Here is a 12,143-nt window from a genome sequence, read left to right as displayed (position 1 = left end):
GGGGATTTACAGATATCGTGGTCAAAATGGTTTAAGACGACTATTTAAGGTTGCAAAACATAGCAGCTAGTCAAACAATATTTGTTTCTGGTTCTACGATGTCTTGTAGAAAATCTTTTTTTTATTTATTTATTATTTTTTTTTTTATTTATTTTTTAACAAAATTATGTGTATGGTGAATAAAAGGATGTGTGGGGGTTTAACACCAATGACACAATAACCCAACTTCAAAATTAAGCTAACGATATCGAGTAATCACCATACAGTCTTCAACTAAAGACAGGCATCTATACGATATGTCAATCTCTTAATCGCCCCAAGTCTATGTTGTTGTAAATAAATTAAACACATACAATTAGGACAAATATAAGAATGATATAAGAATAAGGTGCACAAGTTCAACTAAAAATCCATTTTTCGTGAATATTCAAAAACAAAAATAAAGTATTGTTGTGACTGATCGGTAGTGCCCGCATCTTTACAGTTAGAAGGCTAAAACATGATTAAGTTGAAGACCAATGAAAACCAAATAATTAATAAATTTGCGTCTGGGGGCAGAAATTTTGTTATTAACGATAAATGTACAAAAAATGACAGCACGAATGCTATTAATGTCAGTGCAGGAGGGCTGACTACTCGGCTCGTGATAACTTGAAAACGAAACGTCATACAGAAAAATCAGTCAGGGGACGCGAAACATAGTCAGTTTTGACCTGATGTGACTTCAAAAGAACGTCATGATATTAAAGTTATGTTGCCGTCTCTCACCGGGACAAAAATGTAATATAGACATCAGTTAAAACTCTTAAGTTAAAAGAGTACCTCAGATTTTCGAGGAAAAAAACATTGAAAGTTGTCAATTGTTCTGAATTTATAAATATGAAAAATTCCAATTTAAAAGTGGAATCAAGTCTATATGATATCTATTTTTATCAACTATATTAACGAATTAATAAATGATAATATGTGTGTCATATTGTACAAATGAATTGTGTAGTATCCCTTTACCCGTTTGGGCTGGTTTTTTTTATGCAATACGGTTTCGATGATATCAGAAAAAAACTCAGTCTGTCTAATATTTAGTATAAGAACTTGTACATTATCAAATGTTATCGACAAATTGACGAAGATTAAAAAATAAACGTTATATAGAGAAAGCCTGTAATGCCGGTGCTGTCATCAGTTACATGTTTGGTTTTAGTTTGTTCGTAAAGAAAGACATGAAAGCAGGCAGTTGATTTTTTCCTTTGAATTGTTTAACAGTTTATTCTGTCGGGGACTTTTATAGCTTGCTATTCGCTATGGGTTTAGCACATTGTCGAAGGCCATACGGCTACTTATAGTTTTGACATCTGCGTCGTTTTGTCTAGGGTGAATAGTTGTCTCGTTGTCAATAAACCCGCATCTAAAGTATATGCATATATATATATTACAATTTTTTTTCTTAAGTCCTTTTTTTTAATTAAAAATGACACAATTTCAGAAAAGGAATTACCCTTTAAACGCATTACTATATAAATAACCCAAAATTCGTAATACCATGCCAGTACCTAAGTGCTGGCTAATTGGCTGGTGATAACTTCGGGGATTAGCATTCCAACAGCAAAGGCATCGACCCAGTGGTAGAAATTGACTTTTGTCTGAAACTTGTTATTTGACCATAACCTAGAAAGTCTGAAACTAATAAGGTTAATTCAAGTTAAGAGTTTGAATTATTTTACAGATATTGTTGTGTCATCTCGTATCATTAAATAGAATACATGTTGCGTAATTATAAATACACGTAAACAATTTATTCTTAGCTTTCAATTAATTTCCTATGTTTTGGTACTAGATTTAGATAATGTTTGAAAATGATATAGAACTATTACAGAACTACATTTATTAATTTGTTTATACCATATTTCGACCGAAAGGGAGGCATTGTCATGAAAGTATGAAACGTTTTTCTGGATCGTCCTTACTGATTTTAGTGGTATTTGATTATTTTGCTTACGTTTGCAATCTTAGAACATAAATGATTAAATATTTTTTGAACGGAATGATATTATGCATTAATATGACACAAAAGTTATTAACTTTTAAGTTAACAGAATTCACCTTATTTCCATAAACGTTTCTGATCTAGTGAATTAAACAGTGAGAATAATCGACTGGAAATTATGGGTCGGTTTTTTGATAAAATTTATGAGAAAACATGAATGTTCTAGTCTACGAAAACTGATTTGATAATCATCATAAATGTTTCATCACAAGCACGTTCCGCTTTGTTAGGTATTAAGGACATTGAATAAAACAAACAAGAGGAACATATATAAATGGGATAAAAGTTCGAAAGGAGTAGGCCCGGTAGGACACCCTTTTAGCCCCAAAATATAGTATTTCTACAAATTTGTTAAAATGTAAATATTTAGCTGCTTATTGAAAAGAAGAATACTTTTGCTACGTAAATATTAGCTGTTTTTGACAATACAATGCACATGCGTAAGATACTAGCATCATTAATTCATGCAAATTTACTGAAATCTTTACAATTCTAACATTTGTGCAAAGTTTTATACGGTTTTTGTCAAAAATGGAAGTGGCCACACGTGTTTTCAGTCTTAATACTTAAACATATGTTGTACTTGGTGATATAACATAACATATATAAAGATTAAGGCTGAACACGAATGCGGCCATTTGCATTTTAGACAACAAAAAAGACATTTAAAAAGTAATGTTTTCTGGTATATTTGATAGATTTTCATATCTAAGCTTGAATTTGATGAGCGTCTTTAATTACCAAATCAGTTTAAATATTTTACATACAACAAATTGAATCGACTGAAGAAGACACTTACGTGTTTCAAAAAAATGTCAAAAATCTTTCATCAGATGTACTTCAAATAGTAAGACAAAATTAGCCCTAACTGGACCTTCTCCTTTGTGGATAAGATTTTGATCTAATTGCAGATCAGAAATAAGGACTGGTTCCCCTTTGCGATAAGGCCAATTTTCAAGCATTACATTAATTTCCAATAGACTTCATTGTATAATAAAGTTGTAATTGTGATCGATAAGACGACATTTGCTTTGGATGACTTAACAAAGAATAGTTTTATTTAATGAAGGTACATTTTACTATAGGTTGAATGGTTCAGAGCATTCGTACAAATTCCGTTAAACAGGAAGCATTTTTTTGACAAATGTTTTGATTTTGAAATCATAATGAATTAACTATTTCTCCTAGGATTTCAAAGATGAACTTGCTGACGAACGCTGTAGAAAAATTCAGAGAGCTATTAAATTCTGTTTAATGTTTTTAATAACCTCATTTTTATTGACCAGCATTTAAATTTAAACTTATACGCACACCACCTTCTGGGACAGGTTTTATTGCGTTTGTATAAAATTTAAAAAACAGCAATAACTGTAATAATTTAAAAGATTAAAATTTCAGTATCCTATACAAACGTTACTTAAATTTGATATTAAATCCAGAGAAAAAAGGTTAAGACAAGCTCAGTATTTTAAGTACCAGTAATTTCTAACATTTGCCTTTCATCACCCAGTCGATGCAATGTTTCAGGGCTAGTATTTCCTATCATCATTTCCTTGACAGAGGGTTGCTGCTCACAATGTAGCTATCAAACAAATATCAAACAAAGATTACCAAGTGGCGAAGTTGAAATCATCCCTTTGTAAATTTTATGGACGCCATCACGAGTTGGTTGACCGTTATAGAATAACCGTTTCACAGATGATATCGGATATTTTCCTGAGGTCGTAACTACAAAACCCATTTCACGAATGTGACCTACCGAATTAAACTATTTACCAAATTTGTAATACCATAAGCAACACGACGGGTGCCATATGTGGAGCAGGATCTGCTCACCCTTCCGGAGCACCTGAGATCACCCCCAGTTTTTTGTGGGGTTCGTGTTGCATAGTCTTTAGTTTTCTATGTTGTGTCATCTGTACTATTATTTGTCTGTTTGTTTTTTTTTATTTTTGGCCAAGGCGTTGTCAGTTTGTTTTTGATCTATGTGTTTGACTGTCCCTCTAGTATCTTTCCTCCCTCTCTTATGGAATATCTGTGTCACAGTTGTCGTAACTACAAAGTGGCTTACCAAATTACATTTATCACCGGGTTTGTACTTATATAAGCAACACGACGGGTATCACATGTGAAGCAGGATCTGCTTTCCCTTCCGTAGCACTTATGATTTTGGTTGGGTTCGTGTTGTTCAGTCTTTAATGTTCTGTGTTGTATTTTGTTTACAGTTGTTTGTCTTTTTCTTTTGTAGCCATGGCGTTGTCATTTAATTTTGACATTCGAGTTTGAATGATCCTTTGGTATCTTTTGCCTCTGTTTCATCACTATATTTATTCTAATCTCTAATACGAGGACATAATAATAAACAAAAACTTAAGAATGTAATTAGGTGAAATTAAAAAAAGCTAGAGTTTAAAATTGATACTGTAAGTCAGAAGAGCGTTAGTTAAGGAACACAATAAGCTAAAAAAAAGTATTGAACAATTATAAGATATATAGTTATTCATATACACCAATTGTCAGAGGTGTCCAAAACAAATTATTACAAATATACCTATCTCTAAGTTAATTTAAAAAAAGGGAAGTCGTTAAACCTTTCGACTATATCAACCAATAGAAAGACGGGAGAGCAACTGTCTTATTCCTTACTTGGTACAGGCATACCAAAAACTAAAGATGAACTTGCGTGTATAAAAGATACATATAAAAGCAATGTTAGAACATTTAATTAGTAATACGTTAAAACTGAACTAATACCTTCTTACATGAGTTACTGCCCATGATAGGTTAACAGGAACAATATACTGAATATCATTTCAAATTGGAACACGATAAAGCTATTGATGCTGTACAAGGATGAAATGTATTGCAAGAAGTGCAAAATAAAAGTAATTACGTGTGTTGCGTTCTTCCGTAGAAAGATTCCATACGTTTTTATATCTTATAAAATTGTTGCGTTATAATGGCAACGAAAATGACTCTCTATAAACCGATAATAATCATGTATATCCCATACTTTATGTTACATATTAGCGAGAAACTAGATGTATATATCTTTCATTCTAATACCATCCAATGTTAACTCCAGGTTAAAATATACTTCAATTTTTCTTAGACACTGATTTTTTTTTCTTCGACCAAATACATGAAATAGTTGATATATTTTCATTAGCGAAAGGAATCTTATTCATTTTATGCGAAATGAATGATCTATATAACATGGATTTAATGTAATGGATAACAACATTTTAACTAGTTGACATTGTTTTTGATTTCTGGTATAAAACGTATAATAATGTAACGAAAACCATTTCGTGAAAGTGAGGCGAAGGATACTAAAGGGACATTCAAAAGTCTAAAATAGACTGCAAACGTCATGGCTAAAAGTAGTTGGAGATTGGGCGTACTTTGAAGAAAAAAGGTTGTCAGGAAGCAAAATAAAAGAGCGTTGACAAAAGCCAGTAATATCCTTTTGGCGCGGCTTGGTACATCTCTCCATTGTGTTATTGTGTTATGGTCATTTTTTGTATTCTTATCAATCATTTTTGCTTATGTGCTTTGTCTGTATGCCATTTTGATTTTCTTTGTTGACATATTAGATGACTGCTACACCTCCATTTTTGACATTTGTTCCTACTATGTCTGTTATTTTTGTTCACACATTGTTGTCAATATAAGGGAATTATATGCGACTGTATATAAAATATGTCTTTGGAAGCATAACAGATATCAATGAGTACATGGGTACAACGTTCGTCAATGTTATTCAACGCACTCGACACCAAATACCGGTTTAGTTCAAGTTGTCATTTGAATAGAGTTTTGATTCAAAATTTGCTCGGTAATATTAGGTTAAAGAGTATTTTGATTAAAGAAAGCAGCAAGTTTTAGCATTGCTTTTTGTTTTCCTTTTTCCTGTGTATTCCTTTTTGTGGGAAATACTTGTTTTGTATTATGAATTTCGTTACTTTAATTTTATTCGATTGAATAAGATGCACATAGTTCATACGGAAACATATGTAGATTTACATGTCTGTTTTGTTCACACATTGTTGTCAATATGATGACATTTTTTGCGACTGTCATACAAGTGAGATGTTTAGCTAGCTGTTAAACCAGTTTAATCCACCATTTTTCTACATAAGGAAATGCCTGTACCAAGTCAGGAATATGAAGCTTGTTTTTCATTCGTTTGATGTGTATGAGCTTTTGATGTTGCCATTTGATAAGGGACTTTCCGTTTTAAATTCTTCTTTCAGTTCGGTATTTTTGTTGTTTAACTTTTAAGTGTTCCCTGACAATGCGAAATTAGTAAAAATCATTCATTATAAGGAGTAGATATTGATGATTCTAAATAATTTCTATGTATATTTTTAATTTAAAAACAGACTTAAAAAGTGAGCTTGATGATAAGTATTCCATTCGCGTTCAGTGGTCAGTTATTATAAACTTTAGTGTGTCGATTTTGACCGTTTCGACGGGCCATTGACACTAGTCTGATTGCAACAAGAACACAAAGAAAGGTTTGAATAAAACTAGTTATTTTGATTTTCTAATAATAATTATCGGAAATAAAAATATGTTATGGACAATTATCTTTGAAAGTTTGTGTTTATTATCGTCAAGCATGACGCCTTTTTGTAAAATTCATGAACCTTTGGTGTCATCAGGAGTATTAAATGTTCAAAGCAGATCTTTAATAATTGATCGTTAATTCATTCACAATTTTTATTTTTATTGCAATTACATATTGTAAAGACGCCTGTTTATTGTTTAATGTTGATGTGTCTTTGTTTTATCGTCTCGTGACATATACCGCAGATTTCCTTTTATCGATACTTATTTAAATTAATTTCATGGATCCATAGAAAATTACAAATTCAAACAAAGAGAGAACAAATGAATGCAAGAAACAACAATTTGATTTTTACTTCAAATTCACGGTCATCACAAATAACTACATTCGAAATGTAGGGAATCTAGAAGGACACAAAAAGTAATTTTGAAGAATAAAGATTGTCCAGATGCAAACTAATGGAGGTGCGTTGCCTATTAAAATTGCAAAAATGGTACAAATCAATAAAGCCTTTAAGAATTATGTAAAATAAATTAATAAATGAAAATGTTAGTACAATTTGTTCTCATTTGTGCAGAAAGGTCACTCTTGATATCACTTACACAATGGCATATTTGGTGTCTTACGGCAGTTTAACACATGCAGGTTTGACAAACTAGATACGAGCCTAAACTTTACCCCAACAATGTATTTTAGATAAGTTTCCATCGTGTACCAATTTTTTGTTTTGTTTAGCCTTGTCTAGTATTTGATATTAAGTTACAAGTTCTTAGAGAGTCAATTTTGGCAGATTTAGTAGTGTTATACAAAACTGAAGACATTTGAAGCCCTCAGGCAAACATGTTAGGCAAATCTCAAAATATATAATGATGAACTGATGTTTTATTAACATCTAAAGGATTTTTTGTAAGTAAATTTATATTGTTTCTATTATTTTATAATCTTTTCGGCGACTCCTATGCTACATTTTTCAACGGAAGTATTAGAACTGACTACATGGAGACTCATGAATTAGTTCTGATGATAAGGTATTTCTACGTTAAAAAAAAACACTTTATGTCTTTTTTTTATTTAAGAAAAAAAAAATAACATATGCTATTTAATTTATTTTGCCAATCTCGAATTGATATTCGGTGCTAGATTTGTATAGATAAACGCTTTTTGTTGTTTCTTTTAGGATGAAGCATTTTCTATAACAGTGATTGCTATCTCCTTCGTAAGCAAAACATACATCAGATATTAGTTTTAACTGTTAAGGTGATATGTGCACCAATGTTGGTTTTTATAAGAATACCAACTGATCTTTGTGAAACGCGTCCACAAAAGATTAATCAATTTGTTTGACAACGAATCAAAATACAATATTTGCATTCGTTGCATTTGGTTAATACTGTACACTTTTTACTTCCTGTTTGGCTTGTTTCTATTCTATTTGAAATATTAAAATTTGATTTACCTAAAATTCTATTAGTTTAATGAATTAACATATACGTGTAATGACGAACTTGACAAATCGAGTCGTCCTTCAGTGCTTTTATTACGCTTATATGAACATATAATATATTTGACTTGTATTTTAACTGTTCACTTTTACATTAGCTGAGGTTACTATCCAACATTTTGTAAACATGTCTTTGAATGTTATGCATCTTCAAGATCAGCATTGTACTTTCAAATATAAAATGTAATTCAACTAAACTGTATTTCGAAAATAGAACAACTATTATAGAATTGTAATTTCTTATTCTAAAGGTTTTTTCGTTCCTTAACTTAACATGTTTTATTTTATTCTATACTTTTGAACGACAATTTGAAGTTTGTTTCAATCTTGAAAGTTTGTTTTAGGTTAAGTTCTAGTGTACGTTGAATACATTTATAAGCACTTCTTGTTTTATTTCGTATTTCATTCTAATAATGAATGATTGATAGTAATATCTTGAAACCAAGGATCCAAAATTGCGAACAAATATTTAAACACCTGCCATCCTATTTTGCATCTTGTTTTATTATACGAAAGACGACACTTCTTATCTAATGCTTCCTGTAAAAATTGAAAGATAATACTTTTTTTTAAAACGCAACATACTGTTATCAATGAACAGGTAGTCATATTGAAAAGATACAATTGAATACGGTTGACATTAAGAAATTTTATAGTGGAAATAATCCGTTTTTGCTATTTAGAATTTGAGCCAATGATTGATGTAATTAAGAAAGATCAAATACATGTTACAATAACTCTCGAGAAATAACGGCTGTAATTAACACAAAAATATATATATAGACCTTGTAGATATGTAAATGTCTTAAAATTCTTACCAAGAGGTAATATTGTTTCCTTCTTTATATTGAATGGGTGACATTTCTTCGTGAATAATGGGGATGAAGGATGGGAACTGACAGAGAAAAAAAAATTCAACCTATTTAAATAGCTTCCTTTATTTGATCTCTTTGTTTAAAAAAAAGTCCTCTTAACGTGTATAATGTTTCGTAATATTACTCTTTCAATAGTTTGACAGTAGTTTACTGATTTTCAAGCAACGTAGATTAATCAAAAGGGAAAAAAAATAAGGTGACAAACAGAACACAAGGGAATATCATAAACTCCAAAAGAAGCGAAATCGCATGCATCGACATAGGACGTATCTCCTGATTTGTATGCACCAGCCGCCATCCACATTTACACGTAGTAAAAATGCCAAAATGGGGAAAAAAACGAAATATTCTGTAAAATTACAGATCAGACGACTGTATTTGTATTTAAATAGCAAAGACCGCAAAAAAAAAATTGTCGTTAGTGAGTTGACACACCGACACCTAAACCAATGTGTGGTAGTGAACGTAAAAGTTATGTAGTGTCAATTTCAGTCGTTCCTCCTGTTTTGTATTGAAAGCACACCCCTGCTAATGAAGTCCGTATAGTGCAAAAATACATGGGCCTTTAGGTAATTTTTGAGAAGTTTTAAACACATTTGTTTGCGAATGTTATGTAGGTCGTGGTTAATGCTTTTTAAGGATTAGTACAATTTCCGATTAAATCATTTATTAGTTTATACATTTGTCCGTACCTTTTCATGCTTAATATTAATGCGAAATCTAAAAATGTAATGCTGAAAATCCGTTAATAACAATGAATGTCAAATGTGGAGCTTGGTCTGCCAACCCTTCAAAGGCATCTGAGATCGCCTCACTTTTTGTTAAGGTGTTTATGCCGTGCTTTGTATACCTGTGTTTGCATTTGTCCATTGCTTTGTCAGTTTAGCATCGACTTTTGATATGTCACCCTCTCTTGAGCTGTGATTAGAGTATAATTAATAGTATTCGTTGGATGCATGTGTTAGTGAATATCATGAGAATACGTGAAACATGAACATAAATAATGAAAGGCGTAATATAATGGAGTGACTTTTACCACAAAATTAACTTTTTAATGCACCCACCTAACACACATTAATTATATATCATTCGAAAGCTAAACATATGTACTATCTGTTTTGCCCGTTCGTAAAAAATTCGTACGGTGCAATTTCTGTCAAATCAAATGCAAAGGTCAAGGACGAATAAGTGCATATTTTCCAAGATGTCAGCTTGATTGCATATTCTTACTTCTATATAATAAATTAATGTATGCAAGCAATTTAAACTTGTAGCAGAGAGATTAACAGTCATTTGCCAAACGCATTTTTAAATATTCAACACGTGTTTTTGATAAACAGCAAATGTTTCCTGAAATTCGAGTAAAAGTTCACAAAATGAGGAAAAACCCAAATTGTTGTTTCTGATGCAACTGATTATCACTTTAAACTAAGTGAAACCCTGTAATAAGTATTAAAGAAGTTTTGATATCATCAATTTCCTATAATTATGCTTACTTCACATCAAACAGTAAATCGTAACACCTCATACAGTTCCCCAAAATACCACCATCTGCGTAAACACAGCTTTTAAGCACAACATCTTTTTTAAAATATTGTATGTTGTCAATATAAGATTAAAGAAACACATTCTGAAGAACGTGAAAATTTAAAGTAAAAACAATATGTATGCAAGCATCATACGATTGCTTGAAATTAAGGGGCGAAACAGCGACATTGCAATGTGCATTCTAATGTCAGACTAAAATAAACATCTTTTGACTTTTCTTTTTGTTTGATTTGTAGTTTCATTATAAACATTGATGTAGTGAAACACCTTTTATTTATATAATGTAAACCATAAAAAAGAAATTGAAAATATAGACAAAACAAAATAAAAGCAAAATTAATGAAAAGAATTCAAATACCAGTATACACATTAGAAAACTTGTCTTCTTGGCTGCTTAAACTGCATTGTTAATTGTTGAAATTCATACATTCATCGAAAAAGAATAATTCTGTTGAAAAATTTCCATTTACTCGCAATGACTCTAGTTACAACTAGACTTCCTAAATATTTTGAATGACTTGTTCTTTTATTCGCACGAGGCTGACATCATGCAAGAGCTTCTTAAAACGAAAGCAAAGAAGCAACCATTATCTATAAACTTCACTTTCACTATAGAAATGATGTCCTGTCACTGAATAATGCAAAGCTTTTGATAATGTTGCACGCGTATATCCCATCGCAACTGAAAATAAAAGACACAACAGGTACAGTGAACTATACCATATATCTTCACTTACATCTTGAAATCGACGATGAAGGTCGTTTGAGAACAAATTGTACGACAAAAGAGATGATTTCAGCTTCCCAGTTTTGAACTTTCCATTACTATGTCGCAACATTCCTGCAACGCCTGCACGTGGAGTATATATCTCATACTAGTAGTTGATACGTTATTCTAGAGCTTGCATTTACTTTTATGATTGCCTTGATAGTGGGTTGCTGCTCACAAGGAAGCTTATGAACCAGAGTTCAAAATGCAAAGTTGAAATCATCCCTTTGCAAATTTTATGAACGCCATTACGAGTTGTTTGATCGTTATGGAATATCTGATTCACAGATGACCACGGATATGTTCCCATCGACGTATTCACAATACCGTCCTCTCTGCCTCGAATGTCACCTACCGATTAGACTTATCACCGGGTTAGTAATTACATGAGCCACAAGACGGGTACCACACATGGAACAAGGTCTGCTTTTCCTTCTGGAGCCCTTAGTTCGCCCCCAGTTTTTGTGGGGTCTGTGTTGCTCAATTTTGTTTTTTTTTATATGTTGTGTTCGTATAATGTTGCTTTTCTTTAGGTCGTCTTTTAGCCCCGGCTTTGTCAGTTTGTTTTCAAATTATAAGTTTGAATGTCCCTTTGATATCTTTTGCCTCTTTTTTAGTAATGAAAGTTTTAAAAGTTGTGGTTAAATGAATCATGATTGCAATTCAACTTATTTTCGCAGATATGTGTCTTATTACGTTTAATCTTCATTACTTTACTGTGAGGCGAATTTTTTGGCGATTTCAATACTGCAACTTAATGTCTTTTAAGTAAAAATCCCAAACCATGAATCAAAGAAACTTAGACAAAACCAAGAACAAAATAAAATAAAAGT

This window comes from Mytilus californianus, unplaced genomic scaffold (genome assembly GCF_021869535.1).
Source record: "Mytilus californianus isolate M0D057914Y unplaced genomic scaffold, xbMytCali1.0.p SCAF_6, whole genome shotgun sequence".
Taxonomy (NCBI): domain Eukaryota; kingdom Metazoa; phylum Mollusca; class Bivalvia; order Mytilida; family Mytilidae; genus Mytilus; species Mytilus californianus.
This window is presented reverse-complemented; position numbering follows the sequence as displayed.